General features: G+C 45.2%; 1 protein-coding gene and 1 pseudogene across 2 annotated transcripts in view; both read right to left on the bottom strand.

The window, feature by feature from the left end:
* CACNB4 (calcium voltage-gated channel auxiliary subunit beta 4) overlaps positions 1-21,390 on the bottom strand; it is a 297,445-nt gene that overhangs the window by 239,988 nt on the left and 36,067 nt on the right. The window lies entirely within an intron of this gene.
* On the bottom strand, positions 10,050-10,495 carry LOC142424566 (small ribosomal subunit protein eS17 pseudogene; annotated as a pseudogene).

The raw sequence follows: 21,390 nt of genomic DNA, 5'->3' as shown, positions 1-21,390 counted from the left end.
CCCTTCACCTGCTCCTGTGTGCTCTGATCAGATATGTCCCTCTCCCAGAGCTACAGATTCAGTGCCTTCTTTTGAAATAAATACTTCTGGGCCGAAGGGCAGTTGGGTCCTTGAACTTACTACAAGCTTTTCTTTCTTGTTGTGTTTGTTTTGTTTTTTTGTCATTGATTTGTTGTCATTGTTTTGTTGTATATTGTTGCTTGGTTTTGCTCTGTCTTGTGTTTGTGCATGTTACTTTCTCCACAGGTCTGTGTAAATAAGATAGGCTGGATGAATAATCCAGAGGAGAAAACAAGGGGACTGAAAGTTCCTAGGGGACATGGGAGAGGGGGAGGTGGGGGGAAAGGTAGTGGTGTTAACAAACCCAGGGACAAGGGAACAACAGGTGATCCAAATCGGTGGTGAGGAGGGTGTAGGAGGCCTGGGAGGGCATGATCAAGGGTAATGTAACCAAAAGGAATTACTAAAACTGAGCATGATAGTGGGACAACAGGAAAGTCAAAGGAAATAGAGGAACGAGCTAGGAGGCAAAGAGCATTTATAGAGGTCTAAATAAAGGCATGTACATATGTAAATATATTTATATATGAGGATGTAGAAATAGATCTATGTGAATATATTTATAGGTTTAGTATTAAGGTAGCAGAAGGACTTTGGGCCTCCATTCAAGTACTCCCTTAATGCAAGAATATTTTCTTCTATTAAATTGGCATTCTCTGATGCTCACCTTCCCGACACAACCACTGAGACACATTCTATGATGCTCACCTTCCCGACACAAAGTGGGTGAATAAGCAAATGTGGTGAAGATAGCTTATGGTGCCTGGCTAGCAAAAGATATAGTGTCTGGGGTCTTAAAGAGTTGAAGGTAAACAAGTAGCCATCTAGCTCAGAAGCAACAAAGCCCACATGGAAGAAGCACACCAGCCTGTGTAATCACAAGGTGTCGAAGGGATCAGTTATCAGGCATCATCAGAACAAAAAATCATATCATAGTGAATGATGTGGGAGTGCGGAGTGGAGACTCAAAGCCTATTTGCAGGCCACAGGACATCCTCTTACAGAAGGGTCTCAGGGAGGAAACAAGCCAGTCAGGGTGCGATGTAGCAATGATGAAACATACAACTTTCCTCTAGTTCCTAAATGCTTCCTCTCCAGCCCCGCCCCCACTACTATCATGATCCCAATTCCATCTTAAAAATATGGCTAGACCAGAGGATGTACACTGGAAACACAAGGGTACTGGAAACACAAGAGAATCCAGGGCGGATGATCCCTTCAGGACCAGTGGTGTGAGTGGCGATACTGGGAGGGTGGAGGGAGAGTAGGTTGGAAAGGGGAAACCGATTACAAGGATCTACATGTGACCTCCTCCCTGGGGGACCGACAACAGAAAAGTGGGTGAAGGGAGACGTCGGACAGGCAAGACAGGACAAAATAATAATTTATAAATTATCAAGGGTTCATGAGGGATGGGGAACGGGGAGGATGGGGGAAAATGAGGAGCTGATGCCAAGGGCTTAAGTGGAGAGCAAATGTTTTGAGAATGATGAGGGCAATGAATGTACAAATGTGTTTTAAACAATTGCTGTATGTATGGGTTGTGATAAGAGTTGTATGAGCCCCTAATAAAACGATAAGATTTTTTTTAAAAAGAAGGAAGGAAGGGACCATCACTAACAAGTAGTTCTTTGTGGTTTCAGCATTCGCCTCTAGTCCTCATAGCGGGCTTCTTCTGTCTACACCTGGGACCACTCTCTCTGCCTGCATTCTTTTTCCCTCTATTTTCCCATCCTGGTTCCTCTTTCTGTCTCCCCTTGTCCCCCAGTCCCCTTATTTCTTCTCACTCTTTTAAGCGGAGCTCTCTTTCTCTGGGGCTCTCTCAGTCCCTCTTTCTCTTTTCCCCTCCCTGCTTCCATTTTCCCTCCTCCCTCCCCCTCTCCCTTTCTCCCTCTCTCTGCCTGACCTTCTTCATCATAAGGAGGAAGTAGGTTACCAGCCACAGTCCTAGATTCTATCTCCTCATAATATTAAAATCTATAGAAAGAAAGTAAAGCCACGTCCTGAGGGATGTAGCTACCACATGTAACAACAGTGGATTACCAGGTACCCAAGCAACACACGAAATGCTTGATAATATGAACGGTAAAGAAAGAGCAAACACCTGGATGCTTCCTCCCCCCAACTACCATGATCCGAATTCTACCTTGCAGGGCTGGATAGGGCAGAGGTTGTACACTGGTGCATATAGGAGCTGGAGACACAGGGAATCCAGGGTGGATGATACCTTCAGGACCAAGGGTGTGAGGGGCGATGCTAGGAGAGTGGAGGGTGAGTGGGTTGGAAAGGGGGGACTGATTACAAGGATCCACATGTGACCTCTTCCCTGGGAGAGGGACAGCAGAGAAGGGGGAGAGGGGAGACTCCGGATAGGGCAATATATGACAAAATAACGATGTATAAATTACCAAGGGCACATGAGGTAGGGGGGAGAGGGGAGAGAGGGGAAAAAAAAAGAGGACCTGATGCAAAGGGCTTAAGTGGAGAGCAAATGCTTTGAGAATGATTGGGGCAGGGAATGTATGGATGTGCTTTATACAATTGATGTATGTATATGTATGGATTGTGATAAGAGTTGTATGAGCCCCTAATAAAATGTAAAAAAAGAAAAGAGGAGAAAAAAAATGATTAGGGCAAAGAAGGTACAGATGTGCTTTATACAATTGATGTATGTATATGTATGGACTGTGATAAGAGTTGTATGAGCCCCTAATAAATTGTTAAAAAAAAAGAGAAAAAAAGAGCAATCAACGGTAAAGAAAGAGCAAAATAATAAATTTTAAAAGGAGCAATTTTATTCCTTGTGTAGTCTTTGAATTAGAACCATGTTGGCCTTGCAACTGACCATTATTCACCCATGGTGAGGAACTCTTAGTGAAGGCTAAGTGTCAATTTTTTTGCAAAATTTTTGTGTCGGAAACAACAAGTCCACACAGAGAGGCCGTGTCCAAATGTCATGATGTGGCCTTGGAAAGCTAAGTATCTAACTGCCTGGGCTGTGTGGTCGCCCGACAGGTCCTTTGTTGAAATACACCAAAGGAACCCACTGTGCTTAGCCTGATGCCTGTCACGAAGAGACTGGGAAAGAATGTGTCCATTCCAACTCTCATCCCCTCAATCCTTAACCAAAAGGGGCTGATGGAGCTACTCGCCAAGAGAACAGAGCCCTGGAGGAAAGCTTTGGGGAATGTTGGACCATGGGAGGGGAGAAAAATCACAAACCTGATTCACTCTCAATGAGCCCAATCAGCACAAATGGAACACAAACAAAACCTCCAACCAGTCACAATCAAATAAAAAGAGCCTTCCTGGAGAGGAATGGTCAAATGGTCAGTTAATATAGTTCAGACCATTAACATATCACTAATGCTCACTGAGCTTTTAAGGAGCTAAGGAGGCCAGGTCTGGTAGGGCAAGGAAAGGGAAATTCAGGCACAGCCACGCTTTTCCTAAGAAGTAAAAATAAAAACAAAACGTGCAGAAAAGCATGACACAAAGACAGATGCCTGCCGAGGAAGTCGATCTAGTGAAGTCTATTTCTGTAACATCAGTTTCTCTGTTCTACCCACCTACTCCAGCCCCAGCTTTCCCTTTATTCACACCTTGAACTCTTAACTTTTTTTTTTGCGATAGATGCCATACAATTCAGTTATTTAATAAGGTGACCAGATTTTAACATTGGTAAAGCGGGACACCATTGATAAAACTCATATCCTGGCGAAATAGCCACATGGCAGCCAAAAACCGTATACCCTAGCTTGTCGTGCATTCTTTCCAAAAATTGGTACTTTTTTAAAGAGCTGTGGGATGCGGGAAAAATTGTGAAAAATCGGGACGTCTGGTCCCCTTTAAAGTTTTCGATTCAATGATCTTCAGAGTTCTATAACTATTACTTCAATCGGTGTTAGGATTATAGCCATCTTGTTCATCTGTTGTCCGAATGATGCTGACACTTAATCATCCTATCAAAAAAAAACCCCAAACCTAATGACACAGAGACCGTAACTGACTGAGTAGAACTGCCCTACCTGAGTCCCAACCCTGCAACCTTGATGGTTGCAAACCGCCACATCTTCCTCCCAAAGCGCGGCTGCTTCACCGGTCATTTGGCGAGCAGTCAAGCGTCTTAATGGCGGCATCACCAGGGATTGCACGTCACTATAGTAAGTGTGAAGTAGCATCTCATTGTGGCTTTTATTTGTAATTTCCCATGATGTTAAGCCAGATTCAGAGAAGGATGTGGAACAAGGGATGGCACTGCTGATGGTCTTGGCTAAAAGCACAGAAGATCAGGAAGATGTGTACTTGTGTTTTATTGACTCTGAAAAGGTATGCAGCTCTATGAACCATAATGAACTAGGGATAGCTTTGAGAATGGGAATCCCAGACTACTCCATTGCACTCAGGCAGAGACTGTACAAGATCAAGAGGAAGTTATGCGAACAGAGGAGAATACTGCATACTTACGTCAGGAAAGGTATGTGTTATGGTTATCTACTCCCAGACTTATTCGATCTGTTTGCTGCACAAATAATCAGAGAACTTGGATTATAGGAACAAAAATGTGGCATCATGATTGGAAGGAGGCTTATTAACATCCTGTGATCTACAGATGACACAACCCTGCTTGCTGAAACGTGAGGAGGCTTTGAAACACTTGCTGATGAAGGTCAAGGACTGCAGCCTTCAGTATGGATTACAAGTCAATGTGAAGAAGGCCCAAATCCTCACAACTGGACCAGTAGGTAACATCCATCATAAAAAATGGAGCAAACCTTCAAATTGTCAAGTATTTCATCTTGTTTGGATCCACAATCAACATTCATGGAAGCATTACTCAAGAGACCAAATGATGCAAATCTGGTGCACAAGACTTCTTTAAAGGGTTGAAAAGCAAGGCTGCTACTTTGAGGACTAAGATTTGCCTGACCCAAACCATGATATTCTCCATTGCCTCATTTGCATGTGGAAGTTGGACACTGAATAAGGAAAACTGAAGAAGAGTTGGTGCATTTGAATGGAGGCTGTGAAGAATATTGACAGTACCATGGGCTGCCAAAAGAACAAATGGAGCAGTCGGTGTAAGATATGAAAACAACAATCATTTATTATGGGATCATGAGGGTAAGAGGGGAGGGGAGGGGAATGAGGAGCTGATAGCAAGGGCTCAAATAGAAAGTAACTGTTTAGAAAATGATGATGGCAACATATGTAGAAATATGCTTGAAACAACTGGTGTATGGAAGGTTATATATAAGATCTGTAAGATCTCCCAATAAAATGATTTAAAAAGAAAAGAACAAACAAATCTGTTTGGAAGAAGTACAGCTGAATGCTCCTTAGAAACAAGGATGGTCAGATTTCATCTCACATATTTGAATGTCTTTCAGGAGAGACCAATCTCTGGACAAGGACATCATGCTCGGTCAAGACGCGGGACTGCCACAAAGAGAAAGACCCTCAGCAAGATGGACTGACACAGTAGCTGTGCTTTTGTGCTCAAATATAAGAGAATGACACAGGACTGGGTAGGCGGTGTTTTGATGAGTCAGAACCAGCCCAATGTTACCTAACAATGTGTATCTTACATGTGCTTATCTTCTTTTTGATATATCTTCTTTTTAGCTACATTACAGCTCCCAATTCTAAGCCGAAAAAAGGGAGAAGAACACACTATGGGCATTTTTCTGAACACACTGAAGGAAAATCTCAAAGTCTGAGTTGCAATATTAAAGAAGTCCTTGGGCGACATGTTGCAGGAAGCATCAAAAGAAGGTGGAAGGAATACAAGTAGGCGTTCTATCATAAGTAACTGGTAGCCAGTCAATAATTTCAGGCGCCATCACATGGCTGAGAACCAATGGTACTGAAGGAAGAAGTCTAAGGTATCGACAAAAAAAGAAAAAGGCTCCATTGGAGAACTCTCTTCAGATACTTTGCCCCCTTTTAAATTGGGTTGCATTTTTATTACTGAATTGTAAAATGTCTGTGTATGCGAATACATGTTCTCCCAGTCACTGGATTGTCTCTGGACTTTCTGATAGTGCCTTTTTAGCCCAAAAGGTGCCCTGGTGGCACAGTGGTTATCCGCAGGGCTGTGACGAGCAAGGTCAGCAGCTCGCCACCACCAGCCGCGCCGAGAGAGAAAGAAGAGGCGTTCTACTCCCGTGAAGAGCAGTCTCAGAGCCTCACAGCAGTTCTGCCCTGCCTTACAGGCTGCTATGAGTCGGCGTCCATCAACTCCACGACACTGAGTTGGGTGGTTTGGTTTTGAAACAAAAGTTTTTCATTTTGAGGAAGTCCAGCTTGGCTCACTTTTTGTTGGTTACTTATAGTTTGGGTATGTAGTTAAAATCAGCTTCCTTTTAAACCAAACGGTTTCCCTGTGTGGTTCTCAGTCTCAGGCATTGATTCTGTTCCATTTCAGCAGCAGGGCCTCTCCTCAGCCTGGCTCACTCACACACAAGCACAGCAAACAACAGAATCCACAGGCAACCTAAAACAGGAAGGGACTGCGCACCTGCTGAGTCCTGCTGCTCCCTGATTTTGACTCTGGTTACTAGACACGTGTCAGTCTGCATCAGGCATTATGCTTCCGGAGACTGTCAGGATTACTAATTACTCCTTGAAAGCGATTTGATGGCTAGGAACGAAGGCGGTTTTCCTCCTTATTCTGGTATCGAAAGGCAAGTAAGAAGTTGTTATGATAACCACACAGCTTTCTTCAGAGGAACTCTGTTTGGGTGTTAGGTGTTTCCTGGATCAGCCCCTCACAGTTGTTCTTCAGTTTGAGCCCACTGTGGCCGCCATTGTGTCAATCCATCTGGTCAGGAACTTCCTCTTTTTTCCTGCGCCTCGCACGTCCAGGGTACGTGAGACAAAGTCTTGTCCGCTCTAAGGAGCATTCTGGTTACAATTCATCTAAGACAGATTTGGTTGTGTTTTTTGTGGGGTTTTGGCAGTCCATGGTACTTTCAATATTCTTCTCCAGCAACAGAATCTAAATGGTTATGACCATGAAGGAGGAAGGGAGATTAAAATGTGCCAGAGTATAATAGATATCATAGTATACACTTACCAAAAACCAGGCTCGCTGCCATCGAGTGGATGCTGACTCCTGGAGACCCTATAGAACAACAGCATAGAACTGCCCCTGTGGGTTTCCCAGACTGCATCCCTTTACAGAATTAGAAAGCCTTTTCATAAGTAAAGGGCAATTAAAGCATAATAAGTTTATCACTTAGCTAAATCACCTTACACCATGGTTTTATCCCCTTTGATTAGTACATTGCATCCACTGTGATCCTACTTAAAAAATCTGCTCATGGGGAACTGATTACAAGGATCCACATGTGACCTCCTCCCTGGGAGAGGGACGGCAGAGAAGGCGGGGGAGGGAGACTCCGGATAGGGCAATATATGACAAAATAACGATGTATAAATTACCAAGGGTACATGAGGGAGGGGGGAGCGGGGAGGAAGGGGGAAAAAAAAGAGGACCTGATGCAAAGGGCTTAAGTGGAGAGCAAATGCTTTGAGAATGATTGGGGCAGGGAATGTATGGATGTGCTTTATACAATTGATGTTTGTATATGTATGGATTGTGATAAGAATTGTATGAGCCCCTAATAAAATGTAAAAAAAAATCTGCTCATATCATTTGGCTCATCAGTGCATGCAAAATTTTTTAGAACCAGCTCCCCAAATGCTTCCCCAGCTCATTTGCTCCAATTACCTTCATTATTTCCCAGACTCAAGTCTCATCAATTGTCTCTCTGTTCAACAGAGCCATTAGACCCGAGAAACTTCCTCTGCTCGGGAATGTACTTTCCTGCTCCATATAGCACTCGAGTGAAGAGCAGACGATGTCCTCTCCCTGGTGAAGTCAGGCATTTGTGAGATTCTACTGCATGATAGTCTCACCATCTTCTTCACGCTTTTATTATGATTACTGCAACCCAGATAGCAACCGGAGTCACCTTGCATTTACGCACTATTACGATCGGATCACACACAATTCCACATAATGTGGAAAATCCAATCCTCACCCAGGATTTCTGAAATCCCGAGATGAAAAGAGAGAAGTGCTCTACTTTTGTGGAAACTTTGATCTCTGACTTTCTGTCTCCATCAAGTTCATATTCTCTGCTCTTGTCTTATGGCCAACTCCTTACTTCCCAAATCATCACCCTCGACTGCTTGTGCTCATTTCCATTGAAAGCAGCCTCTTAAGGAAGCCACCAGTGATCTTCGGCACCCGTAATTTCCAGCTTTGTATAATTGTTAGGGCAAGCTTCTAATTAATAAAATAGGACAGCATTGAGATGATGGTCTATCATCAGGTTGCAAACATTGTAGCGCCCTGCTTGGGAGCAAATTCTCTCTGATGAAGACAACTGTCTTGTGAAGAGGCTCATCTGACAAGAGAACTGAAGGCAGCCCCCAGTGACAGCGGCCAAGGAACTGAGGTCTCAGTGCCTGAGCTCTTCAGGAACTGAGTCCCGCCAACATCCATGCAAACGAGCTCAGAGCAGATCCTTCCCCAGCTGAGTGTTCAAATGAGAAGCCTGACAACTATATGGCAACTTTTTCATTGCATCTGAAGCAGAGGACCCACTAAGCCAGGCTCAGACTGCTGATCCACAAATGCGGTAAGATAATGAAAGTATGTTCTTTTAAGCCACAGAATTTGGGGGCGATTTGTCATACAACAACAAATAGCTGATATAAAAACTTAATTAGTCAATAACCCCATCCACTCGGAACTTCTGCATACATGACACACGTTACTCGTGGTTTAGGGAGACAGAGAGCTTTATGTTACAGAAAAGTACTACAATGATGAAACTGAAGTTTGGACATCCTAATTTGTGAAAATTCTTTTGACACTCCATTATAATATTCCAACTCTCTTTCTCTCTCTTTTCTCTCATGACATCTTCTGACTCAGGGAAAGAAATGAATAAATATATGTACACCTATACATAGCTTCAGCAGAGATTTTGACATTATGTGATCCTACATTGACACGCAACATTTTTCTCCCTTGCCTCTCTGCCTAGGGCAGGCAGTGTTATATTTCCGATAGACTGTCATATAATAAATAATATGCAACTTAACCATAATATTTTATATTCATCTCTTTACATGTCTGTGTCTCTCACTGTTTATTCAAGAAAAGTAACCGTGTCTTGTTTACTTTCTATCCCCAGTGCACACAAAGTACAAACTTGAATAAAGAGTCAAGACTCGGTAAATGTTTGCTGAATGTTGATTCACTGTGTACCATTAGACTAGAAGATCTGCATCTGAAGTTAATTTTTATGCATTATTAATGCACAGAGAACCACTGTGCTGGGCTACAGGAAAAACCATACATTAATGAAGTCCTCACGTATTTCAAATAACGAAATTCCTTTGGAAAGAGTCCAGAGAAATGCTGTGGGGTGCTTTGATGCTCAAAATGTACTGATGAACAAAGGGGGTAGTAGTTTTTCTGCTTCAAAAGGAAGTGTTCAGCAGTTCCAATTCTAGAAGTTTACCACAAGAAAATGTTCAATTTTGGAGCAGCCAATGCACAGATAGGACCATAGGGCAGGCCCCACCATGAAAAACAATGTCCCTCACTGACCCATAGCCTGACAGGGGACAACACTGGAGACACAGGGCAGGAATTGTGCCCAATCTGACCCCACCACACCAGGGCAAAACACTAAGGGGGTGCAACAGAGCAGCAAGGGGAGCAAAGCAATGAAGTCCCAGGGAATACCAAAAATAGACTTTGGGGCCAGGGCACGGCATCCTATCAGACTTGACCGGAAACACTCCTGGAGGTCAATAAACAGACCTGGAACTATTTATAGGCTTTTTGTTGTTGTTATTTGGGGTGTTGTTTTTTTTAATTTAATAAATCTTTTTATTGGGGCTTATTTGGGGTGTTTTTTGTATTTTGTTTTGCTTTGTTTTTGTGGTTCTTTTTTTGTGTGTGTCCCAGGTTTATTGAAAATATTACAGCATTGTGGATAAGATTCAAACGGCTCCACGTGGTGTTTTGAAATTCATTCCAACTGGGGGCTGAGTGACCTGCAGGTTGGACAGACTGCCAACGTCCAAAAGCTTCAGCATTTCCTTAGTGTCTGGATCCACTTCAATAATCTCCTGGTCCAAGGCTGAGACCTCAGGAATGTAATTCTCTCTCCTTTCCCTCTTCTCTTCCTGCAGCTTTATGGAGATCCCTCTCAGAGGATCTCTCTGAATCCTCTTCATCAAGTGTGTGACCGGGCCCACTATCTTGTTGCAGAGCGTCTTGCTGGGAATAATGGCGATCTCCTTGCCCACAAGCTTGTTGGTGTGGAAGTCATTACCCAGGTGTGTAGTGTTTCTCAGTGATGACCCAGGTCACCTCCTTCACGGTTTTGGTGCAAATGCAGCCCATGTTGGAGGGTCTGTGATAAAAGAGCTGTTTTTGTATTTATTATTGTTTTTGCATATCTATCCAGATATGATAGGGAGGATAAACAATCCAGAGGGGAAAACAACAGGACAAACAGCTCAGGGGGGCCACGCGAGAGGGGGAGTCGGGTAAGAAAAAGGGGAGCCAACAACCCAGGGCCAAGTGAACAAGAAGTGATCTAAAATCGATTGCAAGGAGGACGTAGGATGCCTGGCGGGGCTTGATCAAGGGCAATGTAGCCAAGAGGAGTCACTGAATCCAGGAAGAAGGCCGAACATGATAGTGGGACAAGAGGAATGTGAAAGGAAAAGAGGAAAGAACTAGGAGGCAAAGGATATTTATAGAGGTCTAAATACAGGCATATATATGTAAATACATTTATATATAACGATAGGAAAATAGATCTATATACATATATTTATCTGTTAAGTATTAAGGTAGCAGACAGACATTGGGCCTCCACTCAAGTATTCCCTCAACACAAGAACACTTCATTCTAATAACCCAGTATGCTGTGATGCTCACATTCCCAACACACTTGCTGAAGACAAACGTGTGCATAAGCAAATGTGGTGAAGAAAGCTGATGGTGCCCAGCTATCAAAAGATATAGGTTCTTGGGTCTTAAAGGCTTGAAGATAAACAAGTGGCCATCCTAGCTAAGAAGCAACAAAGTCCACATGGAAGAAGCACACCAGACTGTGCGATCATGAGGTGTCAATGGAATCAGTTACTAGGAGGCATCAAAGACCCAAAACAAAAAATTCATATCAATGTGAATGAGGGGGAGGGCAGAGCGGAGACCCAAAGCACATCTGTAGGCAACTGGACATCCCCTTACAGAAGGGCCATGGGGAGGCAAAGAGCCAGTCAGGATGCAGTGTGGCAGCAACGAAATATACAATTTTCCTCTAGGTCTTTAATTCTACCTCCGCCCCCCCCCCACTATCATGATCCCAATTCTACCTTACAAATCAGCTAGACCAGAGCATGTACACTGGTACAAATAAGAGGGAATCCAGGGCAAATAAACCCTCAGGACCAATAATGAGAGTAGTGATACCAGGAGGGTAGGGGGAAGGTGGGGGAGGTGGGCAAATGGATCACAATGACCTACATATGCTGCCCCCCAGGGGAACAAACAACATAAAAGTGGGTGAAGGGAGAAAGCGGTCGGTGTAAGACATGAAAAATAATTTATAAATTATTACGGGTTCATGAGGGAGGGAGAGGGTGGGAGACGAAGGAGGAAACATAAGGAGCTGACACCAAGGGCTCAAGTAGAAAGAAAATGTTTTGAAATGATGATGGCAACATATTGAAAATGTGCTTGACATAATGCATGGATGTATGGATTGCGTTAAGAACTATAAGCACCCCCAATAAAATGATTTAAAAGAAAATGTTAAAATCACATTTTTTTAGAAAGTGGAAATTCATAAAACCAAATATACAACAGGGACAGGTCAAATAAACTGCAAGGCACCCACACACTGTATTTAAAGTGCTGAACTTGATGTCATTTGTTAACATGAGAGACGCCCAGCAATATAATCTGGCGTGAAATAAGGCAATCTGTATAATGTAATCCTACTTTTGTACAAAAATACATGTGCCCATACCTATGTGTACATATGCTTAGAAAAACCTGGCTGTCTACACACAAAAATGGTAATAGCAATTATTGGCTACACAAGGATTGTAGGGGATCTGCATAACCTTTTTTGTGTCTTTCCATGTTTCTCAGGTGTTTTGCAAAAATTATGCATCTCTTTTTAATCAAGAATATCTAAAACTGTTTAAAATAGAGAAATGAGCAAGTCAGCATTAAGCAGAAGTGAGCAAACATGAACTACCATCAACTCCGTACTAGATTAATATTCTGGAATGTGTAACATCTCACTTGGTTGATTACATTTCACTTCTAAAAACAACATTAAGTGGACTGGATTGTTTACACCTCTCAAACCTCTGTGCAGTAGACCGAGTCTAGGACGCCTGCAGGGCAGGGCATCGCTATTTAAGGTGGCTCTTGTCTCCATCGCCTCCTCCAGCCAAACAACCTTTTCCTGACGGGAAGAGAAGTGGGGAAGATATGGTGGTAAGCACTTGTTACCAGGGTTCATTGTGCTGCACATGAAATGAGCCATCTCAGAAACAGGAGGGGGCGGGGTTCATTCGTGGCAAGAGCCAGGAGTGCAGCAGCACCTCCAGACCTGTGTTGTGAACCTAACTGATCCAGGAGCTGCCTTTGATTTCAGAGAAGTGATCAAGGAGCAGCAGCCGAAACAGGAGCCAGAGCGTGAGACAGAGTGGTGGACTGCTCAGCCCACAGAGCAAGGAAGGTTGAGCGCTGAGATCCCTGACCCGCGAGCTGCAGCTGCTTGCCTTTGGGCGAGGCTAACTGCAGAGTGGCTGGTCTGTTTGCCTTGATCAGCAGTATTTTCAGGACCAAACAACTGTACCCGGAGCATTTGCACTGATTAATTTCCCTGAGTACCGTCCGTGAGCTCGTGGGGCCATTGCAGTGCATTACAGAACCCATCTGAAGAAGTGGAGACAGAGCAAGTGCAAGTGCACTCTGCAGACAGAAAGTGGCTGGCTCAAGCCACAAACCTCGTGAGTGTGACCCAGGGGCCATGCTCTGAGTCCCAATGCAAGACAGGAAAAGGTTATGCATGGCTCCGGATACAGCCGACCATCTCAGAGAGCAGAATAAAGAGCAATCACAGAATAATTAGTAAGAATGGCTTGTGGCATTCCGATATTCTAAAGAAAAGTTGGGGGAGGGGGTTGCTTTCAGAAAATGCTCTCCCTTACTGGATGGATGCCTTTTCCACATTACTCCACGTGGGAGGAATGGTTTCCATTGAAGCGGTCCCATCAATCAGCACAGGAATTCATCACTCATCCATCAGGAAGCCAGGCAATGAAAATGCACACAAGGTCTCCATCTCGACACTGTACTTCACGGACCCCCTTAAGTCATCTGCTTCATTTTTAAAAGTCTAGTCCCTTTATGTGCTACTTGCAAATTGAGGTAAAGTAGTGGGGAGGGGGGACACATATGGAGTAGATATTCAAACAGGAAACCCCCTTGTAGCTAAGCCACAGTGGAAATGACATAGACTCAATGGTCTCCTAGCTGACAAGTGAATGGAGCCCTTGAAGGTGCCCTCAGCCTGGCACTGCTCTTCCCCCAAGAGCAGAGCTGCTCCCCGCCTCTCCCACCATCCCGGGAAGCCAGTCTTCCCAAACAACAGGCTGCAGGCATCTGGCAGGAGTGGGAACTTCCTGAGTCTGGTTTTGCACAAACTGGTGTAATGACAAATTAGGAAGGAAACCGAGCAGAAGACTGGATGTGAGGTGTCAACTGTGGCCAATTTTAGACAAGAAAGGCTAGCAGTTCTCTGAAATTAGCAGATCAGCTTAAAGACCAGCAAGTGTCCCCTTGGGACTCCGAGCAGGGTCAAGGGGTGGGCTAGTCAGCCATGCGGAAAAGAGGATCAGCAGATGAGGCAAAAGTGTCCAGATGGACCAGGACACTTCCCTCGCCGGCTCCTCGGCCCTGATATGAAGACCTGCCGCAGAACACTGTTGGTGGTCTACTGAGCGTCTCACACACTGAGACCTGGATCTCAAGGGGTCTGCCTTGTTCTCCCAAGTTTGCTGCCATTGACAGGGCGCAGTCACCACCTTCCTTCCGCTCTTGAAACATTATGAGTTTTCCTCTGACAGGTTTCAGCCTCATGTTAAGTTCCCGTCTCCGTGAGCTTTATTGTGTTTGCGATTAGTTAGCTGGTGAGGGGCATTCAGATCACCTACCTGGTAGCTTTTGTTATCTGTCCTTGACCAGTCTTATTGTTCTCAAATAGCTGAAAAGCATCTTTGTAATCATTATCAAATACTTCATTAGCCTCCTCGACCCCCTGCTATGGAGGTGACCTTCAGAACAGAGTGGGACTGTCCCCACGGGGTTCCCAAGACAAAGTCAACTGCCAGGTCTTTCTCCCACAGAGTGGCTGGTGGTTCAAACTGCCAAGCCTCTGGTTAGCACTTCACTACAGTGTCACAAGACTTCCTGATTAAAGACATTGTTCGACTGGATCACTGCAGGTGCTGTTAGGTTTAAATGTGACACCTTATCACCTCATCTTCCTTTTGACCCATTTTTAATTTGTTCTCGTTTTTAATATTTTCTGCTTCGATTGAGGTTTTTCTGTTCTACTTTGTTATTGTTGTTGGGTTTTTGTATGTGTTTCTGTTTGTGAAATCCAGGATAAGTAAGTCTAGAGAGACAGTCACTGGTTTAATGGCTTCTTGGGGATATGGCAGGGGAGCTGGGGGGAAACGGAAGCTATTGACAATGAGAACAAGCATGGAGAAAATGTTCCTCCTGATGGCGGTGATGACTGTCTAACTCTTCTCCATGTGACTGAAATCATGAATAGCTTCCTCCACCATCATGAACGTCACAGGCACTATCCAGACCAGGAAATTCATGACCAACTGACGACTCCAGTGAGAATCAAAGGTGATTGATGCCCCTCGCCCTGGGAAAGGGACAGTGCCCGAGACAGAAATGTGTGAAAAACTAGCCAAAACGTGCAAGACCACACCAGATGTCATTCTAGTATGTGGCGTTTGTGGCGGTGGCCAGACTGCTGGCTTCAGCATGATTTGCGACTCCTTGGATGATGCAAAAAGTGAGCCTGCACACAGACTCGAGAAGAAGAAGACGTCAAAAAACAGCGCGAGGACTGTAAGAACACAAGGAAGACTGGTGCCGGCAAAAGTAAAGAATAAACGGTGACTTGATCTGAAATGGTTAGGTGGATGTCTCACCAGAGTGTTAATAAACTATAAAATTTTAATATATATAGAATTGTACGATATGTTGTCTATGCCAATAAAACTGCTTTATAAAAACTAATTGTTAAATTAAAGAAAACATAGACCAGCAGTCTCTGACTTATGACAGGGTCCCGTTCCAACAACTCCACTGTAGGTCAGTTCTAACATAAGTCCAATCCCTCATATTTGTTTATTTCAGTTTTCATTATGATTGCCTTTTATCATCAGTATCTTAATAAATACTTTGCTAATGAACAAAGAGTTGGACATTAGCACGGTGTCCGTTGCAGTAATCACTCCACTTATGGAAGGTTCTGGAAGATGTGAGTTATCCCCAGCAATGGTGATGGTGTTTCTAGTCAGAAAATTAGAGAGAGTTGTGGGTATGATGAGGGAGCCCTGTTGGGTGGTACAGGGGTTATCCGTTGGACTGCGATCTGCATGGTCAGCAGTTCGAAGCCACCAGCAGCCCCGAGGGAAGAAGACTGGGCTTTCTACTCCCATGAACAGTTACAGTCTCAGAAACCCACAGGGCGGCCAGTCGGAGTCGGGAGTTTGGTTTTAGATATCTGTATGACCGCTGATGGGCTGCTGCCACGTTGTATGTCATTCACATTACCAACGATAAGATTAAGAAAACACCTGGGTGATCTGAAGTGCAGTCCTTCAGGAGTCAAGAAGGACGGGAACACCAGAACCAGCCAACACTGCTAAATCCTTAGGACGTGCCGGCCCACCTGTCACTTTGTCAGTCTGCGGTGACTTGCCCGTTGCTAGATTCTTTGAAGAGCATCCTAGCATGTCAATACTTCTTCCAAGAGGCAGCACTGTCATTCCGGAGACCACGGTGGCACTGGACAGCTGTGATGGGTTTAGCGCGCGCTGGCCACAGAGATGCCAGCCTGTGTTTGCAGGCGGGTTATGTTTTGTTCTTCATTCAAAAGTTTGACAAGTTCTTGAGTGACTGCCAAGATCTGAAAGTTGGAAGGATTCTACACAAAAATTTGAATGTTGGCGGTTGATGAGCAAAACTGTGGAATACAAAATTGATTAAATGTAAAACCCCAACCCAATTCACAATATTTTAAAAGTATTTTTTAATTTTTTTCACTTTTCTTGAAAATGTGTGGGGGCTGGGCAAAACTACCTCTGCGTCGTTCATCTAAAGCAGTTTCTCCACCTTCCTAATGCCGTGACCCTTTAATATAGTGCTTCATGATGTGGTGACCCCCAATCATAAAATCATTTTTGTTGTTATTTCATCACTGTCATTTCGCTACTGTGATGAATCAGACAACCCCTGTGAAAGGGCCGTTCGACCCCAAAGTGGTCGTGACCCACAGGTTGAGAACTGCTGATCTAAGGACAGGCTTGCTTGGGACTGGCGGGAGGCATCCCTTCTCTGCCCTCTCCCTCCCTCCCGCTCTTCTCCGAGTTACTCCATCAACTGTGTGACCCAAGATGTTTTCTTTGACCTGGATTTTTCACATGTTTCACATTAGCAAAGGTTTCGTAAAATTCTGCAAGGAGTGCTGTTCATCTGCTTTATTCGATCAGAGCTCTGGAATCTCGATGACACACACAGTTGGTGCGAGACCATTGGCTTCAGATTCTGGCTGTCATTTTCCCATTTGGGCACATGACTTAACCCCTCCCTGCCTCCGTTTTCTCATCTGTAAAATGGAGATAATAACGAATGAATGTATCTCAGATACACTGAGTGGTAGAGTCACCTCCGGCTCACGGCTGCCAGGCCTGTGCCATCTTCACAATCACTCCAGTGCTGCTCCTTGGTGCTTCCAACACTGCATCAGAGAACACTCTGTGTGACCCACAGGGCTCCTGCTGGCTAATATTCTGGGGTGGATTCCTAGGCTGTGTTCACCTGGCAGTTCCACGGAAAGCTGCTCATCATGGGCAACCTGCTGGTATGTTCAACACGTGTGGTAGAGAGCTTCAGCATCCACCACAACAGACCAAACTGACAAAGTAAAGTCGCGGTGACCAAGGATTGTTGGTGCTGTTAGAGGTCACCGAGCCTGTTCCAACTCACAACAACCCCAAGAGCACCTGAAGGACATACTGCCTAGTCGTATGCCGTCGTCCTCACAAGACTGGGCTCTTCGTCGTCACCATGTCAGTCCCTCACTGGAGGGCGTCTTCCTCTCAGTGACACTCTGCTTTACCAAGCAGGATGATGCGGGACTAGGGCTTTACATCTGGCTCTCTGCAAATGTGTAACCTCCCGCCCTTTAACTTGGAAAGTAACAGATCTCACTGCCATCAAGTCAATTCCAAAGGAATAGCGGCAATTTAATGACGGAAAGTAGTCTCTCCCCTCTTCACCCTTCCTGTCCTTTGTCGTCAGGCAATCCTTTGTCATCTTCAGTTAAGGCTGCAATGTTGGTTTGTCTGGTTAAGAAGGGTAGTTAGATGCCCAGGTGATCTTCTCTTGTAAAGATTACACTCTAGGACATCCTGGTACAGTTTTACCCTGTCCCGGAATGTAGGGTGATTGGGAGTCAGAATAGATTGGAAAGCACACAATAACAACTATGACAATATCTTTTTTTAAATCCTTTTATTAGTGCCTTATACAGCTCTTATCACAATCCATCCATCCATCCATTGTGTAAAGCACACTTGTACATTTGTTTCCATCATCATTCTCAAAATATTTTCTTTCTACTTGAGCCCTTGTTAACAGTTCCTCATTTGGCCCCTCCCTCCCTCCTTCCCCCCTCATCCTTGATAATTTAGAAATTGATTTTATTTTTATCTTAAAGGCTTGAAGATAAACAAGTGGCCATCTAGCTCAGAAACAAAAAAGCCCACATGAAAGAAGCACACCAGCCAGTGCAATCATGAGTTGTTGATGGGATGAGGTATCAGGCATCACCAAAGACCTTAATCAGGCGTTTCACTGAGAGCTCCAAGTGTCTCTGATTTGATGTGGGTTTAGGTACTTTGCACTGTAGGGGCCCCAGATCAAAATATGCACATCACTTCTGGCTCTTCTTTCTTTGTTCCTGACGATATCTTTTCAAAGTAGCATTACTCTTGAGTTCCAAAGTTAAATATATTCATATTAGAAAAATAGCACCACCTCACCTCTAGCTCCACCTTTCTCCCCATCTTCCCTCACTTCCTCCTCCAAAGCTTTCTAATGCCACCAAGGTTTAGGAGCGCATACATTTGCAATCGGCATTCATGAATATGCAGACCAGAAGTACAAGGGAGTTAACACTATGGGTCCCTCTTTACTAATAAAAGCCCCCCTATCTACATACCCACTGCTCTCCACCCACTGCCATTCAATCAGTTCTGACCCCCAGAGACCCTGCAAAGCATTTCTGAGATTTAAAATCTTTACAGGAACACATAACCTCATCTTTCTGCCGTGGAGTGACTAGTGAGCTTGAACTTTAGACCTCATCGTTAGCAGTCCAATGCTTAACTGACAGCACCAACAGCGTCTTACTGTTGCCCTCAGCAGAAGGCAAGTTGACAGTGTATGTTTGTATTGGCTTTTCCTTCTTCTTCTCTTCCTGGGATTTTGCTTTTACTGAGACCATTTCCCAAACAATCTGCAAGCAGCATTTATCTCATCTGCTTTTGCAAGACCTGTACTACGAGGGTTGATTGGGGGGGGGGGGGGGGGGGGAAGGTCTTAGAATTCAGATCCTCCGGATTCTGAGACTGGATCAGTGTCAGTGACCAGTCAGTGACCATTGTGTTAGGTAGCTTAGCCTAGGGAATTGGGAAGTCCATTTGCGCATGCCCAGGAGAGCCAGCAAAAGACAAAAGCTGGATTTTCCCATGGGTGGGCCCAGATGGGCATTACACCTGGAGCAGCCCACCTGGGCCGGGTGATTGCAATTCAGCCAATGGGATCGACCTGGGGTCATTCACCACACCTCCCCTGGGAACCCTTAAAAGGCAGGGACCGGAAGGGAGAGGCTCTCTCTTGGTCTTCTGTCTTGTCTTGCTTGGTCGGTCTGGTGGTCTTCGTGGGAGAAGAGAGATCCTTGCGTGTCCCGGAGCAGTCTCTGCCAGGCCGCATGGTCAAAGGAATCCTATGGGTGCCGCGTAAAACCTGATGCTTCTTTGAACTTTCATTAAATTCACTTGGATCACGAGCCCGGCTTCAGCGTGAAATCTTTCTCACGTGGAGCTAAGGACTGAGGCTGAGATTTAGGCCGGAGAGAGAAACCTAACAATTGCTGGTGGTAAGTAGGGTGGTGATGACCTCTGGCATGCAGTGACATCACATTAACTAAACTCGGGCCTGTGGTGAACTGGGACGCAGCACAGATGGGATGCAAAGTACTGAATTAAGCATGAGGGTGCTGCTTGAATGGTACAGGGTCTATGTTAATTAAAAGACCATGGTGTTGTCTGCCTCTCCTTAAAACAGTGGTTCTCAACCTTCCTAATGCCGCGACCCTTTCATACAGTTCCTCATGTGGTGGGGACCCCCCAACCATAAAATTATTTTCGTTGCTACTTCTTAACTGTCATTTTGCTACTGTTATGAATCGGGCGACCCCTGTGAAAGGGTCATTCAACTCTCAAAGGGGTTACAACCCACAGGTTGAGAACCACTGGCTTAAAAGCGTTGGAAGCCTTAAAGAGGTAAAATTAAAATCACATGTTCTCGTCCATCACCTATTAACTCTGGGCACCCCCTGAGCCGGCTCTCTGGCAGCATTTGGGTTAACCTGCATCTCCTGCAGCCAGAGGACAGGCTGTGCTGAAATCAAGGCTCAGGAGCTAACCACAAGGCTGAAAGTCCTGCAAAGAGTTCAAAGGCTGAGTCAATCCGTCTCCTATGTCAGAGGGATTGTCCCGACGGGAAAATGAGGTACTCTATGTGTTGGGTTGGGGACATCTGGGTGAATAAACCCCAAACCCTTGAGGGCCCAAGTTCTCCGGGCTCCTCCCGATCATTAAGGGGAGTTTCCTCTTTGCTGTGGGAGTAGAACAGCAGGCCCTGATGCAGAGGGCCTGTAAAGTCCTCACGGAGGCCTGACAAGGTCCTGCTTGTCCTTTGAAGGACCTGCCGCGGCTCTTCTCCTTACCTCTGCGTCAGTAACTGCAATCATGCGCCGGCGCCATCCGAGCAGGGAGAATATCGCTTCTGCCGCACAAGTAGATTGCTTACTCATCAAAGCAATCTCCATCAGGGCGAGCTAGAGGAAGGCTCTTGGAGAGCGGATCCTGAGGGCTTTCGGCCAGAGGGTGCACAATATTGAGCTCGAGAGAGAATTGGTTATTGACATCAGAGCACTGAGCTCGAGAGAGAATTGGTTATTGACATCAGAGCACTGTGACTCCGGTCAGTGTTCTGGCAGGGACACCTGAAACTGGGCCCAGCACTGGAATGGCTCCAGGGCGCTTAAGCAGATGATGGCTTCTTGTAAGTGCGGCAGAGATACCAGAACTGAGGAAAGGATCCGAAGGACCTGGGAGTGCCGGAATACATTGATTACGAAAGACTAGAGAACCCACCTCCTCTTTTTCCTGGAAGGACCACAGAGGAACTCTCGCTTCGCTCAGGTTCTAAGAGATGAACCAAAAGAGGGGGCACTGGCATCTCTTAGTTGACGGCTTCACCTTTTCGGTTCTACTTCACATCCTCTAGACCCCACTTCTTGCATCAGCCTCTGCAGCAGCTGCAGCCTCTGTTGCACACGGGCTTCGTCAGCACACACTGGTGTGACCTGCAGCCTTCCCTGTACCGTGCGCTTCTCTCTTTTGTAAATTCTGCCCCTGGACAGAACATCTGGCACCAGGGTGCAGGATGCTAGTCACTCACCAAATTCCCAGTTGCACCAGGGAGTTAACCCCTCGATGGCCACCTTTGTTCAATGGGAGACAGAAACCATTAGATAAATACATAGTTCCCTCGTGTGGGCCCAAGACAGAGAATTCTGAAATCCCTTCCAGAGGGCTTCTTGGGGAAACAGTGATCAGGAATCACTCGTTGCTCTAGTCGCTCCCATCCCAGCACCAGCTAATCCG

This window comes from Tenrec ecaudatus, chromosome 13 (assembly GCF_050624435.1).
Source record: "Tenrec ecaudatus isolate mTenEca1 chromosome 13, mTenEca1.hap1, whole genome shotgun sequence".
Lineage (NCBI taxonomy): Eukaryota > Metazoa > Chordata > Mammalia > Afrosoricida > Tenrecidae > Tenrec > Tenrec ecaudatus.
This window is presented reverse-complemented; position numbering and strand designations above follow the sequence as displayed.